This window comes from Schistocerca cancellata, chromosome 6 (assembly GCF_023864275.1).
Source record: "Schistocerca cancellata isolate TAMUIC-IGC-003103 chromosome 6, iqSchCanc2.1, whole genome shotgun sequence".
In the NCBI taxonomy this organism is placed as follows: Eukaryota; Metazoa; Arthropoda; class Insecta; order Orthoptera; family Acrididae; genus Schistocerca; species Schistocerca cancellata.
Window position 1 is genome coordinate 518,618,543 of NC_064631.1, and position 3,852 is coordinate 518,622,394.

At 43.8% G+C, this 3,852-nt stretch overlaps 1 non-coding gene across 1 annotated transcript; it reads right to left on the minus strand.

Annotated features, from left to right (window-relative positions):
* Positions 1-3,547: 3,547 nt before the first annotated feature.
* Positions 3,548-3,619, minus strand: Trnal-caa (transfer RNA leucine (anticodon CAA)). Its single transcript has one exon. It is a non-coding gene; the product is annotated as a tRNA-Leu (tRNA).
* Positions 3,620-3,852: the final 233 nt, after the last annotated feature.

Sequence of the window (3,852 nt, forward strand, 5' to 3'; positions counted from 1 at the left end):
CTAGATACGGCAACCCTAGTTCCGTTCCATGAATGTGTTTGTTCACTGTATAACGACAGATGTATCAGTATTTACCTTTATCTAAATAAATATTCTTAACACGGGTCTTGTGGGTGGTTTTCGAACGTTTTCGTCCCGCTTTGCAACCGCTGTCAACTTGCTGTATACCAGTGTGTGACATTGCAGAAATTTATTGTCTTTGTAGCTTTGTTGGGCGTTACGTTAAATGTCATCGTGATACTAAGAAAGCTTGCCTCTGGAACTAGAGTGTGCGTAACACAACGAGCTGATTCTTGACTATTATAATTGTGATGTGAAGTGTGACTTATAAGTGACTGTGTTTGGAGTTAAGCATAAAGCTATTTTTAGGCCACGAAGCTCCTTCTACCCTCAAGGATGTACCAACACCTAACCGCAAGTATGATGTGGTTTTACAGTAAAGGCTGGTCCAGAAACCAGTGATAATCCAGTTCCCCAATGCGCTTTATGCTCCGAAACCCTTTCAAATCAAATCACGAAGCTTTCTTTATTATGACGACATGAAAGTACTAAGCACTGTGAGTTAGTTGGTAAACCTATTGACTTTCTTTTTCAATGGAAATCTGCGTTTTGTAAAAAGAATACGAATGCATGGCAAATTTTTTTAACACTGGTACTAACTGGATAAAAATCTCGTACCTGGCTAGTTTTAGAACTGCGAAAGAAGGAAATCCTCATAGAATTGATGAGTCTCTCTAACTGCGTGCGCCGAGAGACATGGTCCAAGCAGTTTTTGGGGAGAAAGTGTCCAAAGAAATACCGAAAGTTGCGTTATCGAACAACACGGTAAAAAATTCATATTATTTACTAGAAATAAGTACCACATGTGAACATGAATGACTTTGTAAAAAGTGCTTCCCCGAGACTTAATTACTTGTGTATGTCACATTTCTACCATACATAGTAGTTGAACGGCACGACAACTATATTTCATTCATAAGTGGATTGGTTCAAGTGTTATTTTCTTTCATATACAGGTATATACACGAATTATGGTTGCGCGGTTTACTTTTACTGTACTGGTTTATTTGTGTCATCTGACTTTAGATTTCCCATCATACCAACTCGAAAAGCTCTCTGGGTGAACACAGTGAGAAAGGAAGGAGATTCTAAAATTTGTGGTAAGCTTCTATGAGATCAAACTGCTGAGGTCATCGGTCCCTAGACCTACACACTACTTAATCTAACTTTAACTTACGCTAAGGGCAAAACACACACACACACACACACACACACACACACACACACACACGCACGCACGCACCACACCATTGCCCGAGGGAGGACCTGAACCTCCGCCTGGGGGGGGGAGGGGGGCGAACCGTTACAAGACGCCTTATACTACGCGGCGAGAAGGAAAGATTGGAAACCGACAAAACATAGCAAAATATGTTCTCAGCATTTTCGAGAAGAGGACATAGACTGAACGTTTCGCCAGTCTTTATTAAGGAAACTTCTGGATTGCGAAAGCAGCCTTTTCACATCATATCCTTCCGTTCCTAATTATTAGAAACGTATAACAAAAAGAGAGTGACATTAACGAGGCGATTTGCTTCGTATTCGTGGATCAAATATGCAAAAAGTTTGAATATGCCTTCTTGACGCTGTGTTATTAACAGAATCACTGTAATATTTTCTGTTTAGAGTTGCTCCTGCCTTCTGAAATTAACAAAAATGGTTCAAATGGCTCTGAGCACTATGGGACTTAACATCTGATGTCATCAGTCCCCGAGAACTTAGAACTACTTAAACCTAACTAACCTAAGGACATCACACACATCCATGACCGAGGTAGGATTCGAACCTGTGACCGTAGCAGTCGCGCGGTTCCGGACTGAAGCGCCTAGAACCGCTCGGACACAACGGCCGGCTCCGAAATTAACAGCAAGAAGCAATCGTGAACAGTAGTCTGCTAATGTTTTGGGGCGTCTGACATGGCGGATCTGGCTTTCAAGCAAAGCACTGCATTAATTTACAGAATAAAAATCCGCTTCACTTGCCAGTAATTTCTTAATTTATACCACAACCGGTTTCCAAGGATATAGCTTCATCTACAGGTATCACCAAATAACTGTTGGAATATAAATGTGTGGCGATCGTGCCAGTCAGTCATGGAGGTCGCACCCATGCCTAACAAATGCATGGGAGCGTAGGACCCCATGGCTGGCTGAGTCACTTCCGTGTCGTGCTGCGCAGGCGGGCGCTGTGGTTGCTTCCAAGCGTTTGTTCCACACGACTGTGACCTCCATGAATGACTGGCGCGACCACTACACAGTTCTCGCTTCCCACGCCCGGGTTCCCGGGTTCGATTCCCGACGGGGTCAGGGATTTTCTCTGCCTCGTGATGACTGGGTGTTGTGTGCTGTCCTTATGTTAGTTAGGTCTAAGTAGTTCTAAGTTCTAGGGGACTGATGACCATAGATGTTAAGTCCCATAGTGCTCAGAGCCATTTGAACAATTTGAACCGCTACACATTTATGTTCCCAAAATTATTTGGTGGCACCTGAAGATGAAGCTTTATTCTTCGAAACTGGTCGTGGAATAAATTAAGAGATTACTGTCAAATGAAGCGGATTTTTATTCTATATATATATACATACATACATATATATATATATATATATATATATATATATATATATATGTGTGTGTTCTCAGTTGCGGATGTTCGTTTGACCAAATATTTTGTACAGCGTTAGGTTCGTGGTGCCATTTCCCCTTATTACCTTATTACACCCCCACGTGCGTCACAGAAAAACTGGAAGAATAGCAATATCATCTCTGCAACATGTCGAAGCCAGCGCCGCTGTCAGCGTACTGTTCTTGACTTACCAGGTACCGGCGGAGGATCGTTAAGGCGATTGCGTCTCCCTAGTACTTATAGCTAATCATATGTTTGACAGTACAAAGAGGCGAAACTGTCTAACTGGTGTTCTATTTAACCAATAACCGTCAAAGACGATGTTATCGCACAAATCACTGAACTGTGTCGAGATGTATTAGTCGATCACAATGTTATTTCTCCCGGGAATGAGGACACTTCAGTCGGCTCGTGTGTTTACCTGTGCGCTTGAGCCGGCCGGTGTGGCCGTGCGGTTCTAGGCGCTTCAGTCTGGAACCGCGTGACAGCTACGGTCGCGGGTTCGAATCCTTCCTCGGGCATGAGTGTGTGTGATGTCCTTAGGTTAGTTAGGTTTAAGTAGTTCTAAGTTCTAGGGGACTGATGACCTCAGATGTTAAGTCCCTTAGTGCTCAGAGCCATTTGAACCATTTTTGTGCGCTTGAAGCCGATCAGATTGTGCTCTGCTGTTTTAACGACCAGACAACTTGCTCTTGAAGCTATTCAGACTTCCGCAGTGTATGCGATAGCTGAAAAAATTGTTGTGGTTTTTGTTTACTGTAATTTCAACGCGCGTTTCCGATAACGGCCACGGGAGGCCAAGTGCAGTCAAGGAGTGTGCGGCTGGTCCCGGCGGAGGTTCGAGTCCTCGAAAAAAAAAAATAGTTTTAGCAGAGCGTGGTTTCGATCCACGGACCTCTGGGTTTTGGGCCCAGCATGCTTCCACTGCGCCACTCTGCTGTGTGGAGGTGTTCGCCCTCTTCGGTGCGTGACATGGGACACTTGGAAAAGCGTTGTCTGCGTCGCGTACCGTTTAATTAACTGTGTAACATCTCTCCTCCATCGGGCATGGGTGTGTGTGTGTTTACCCTTAGGGTAATTTAGGTTAAGTAGTGTGTAAGCTCAGGGACAGATGACCTTAGCAGTTAAGTCCCATAAGATTTCACACACATGTGAACATTTGCCAAGTTCAA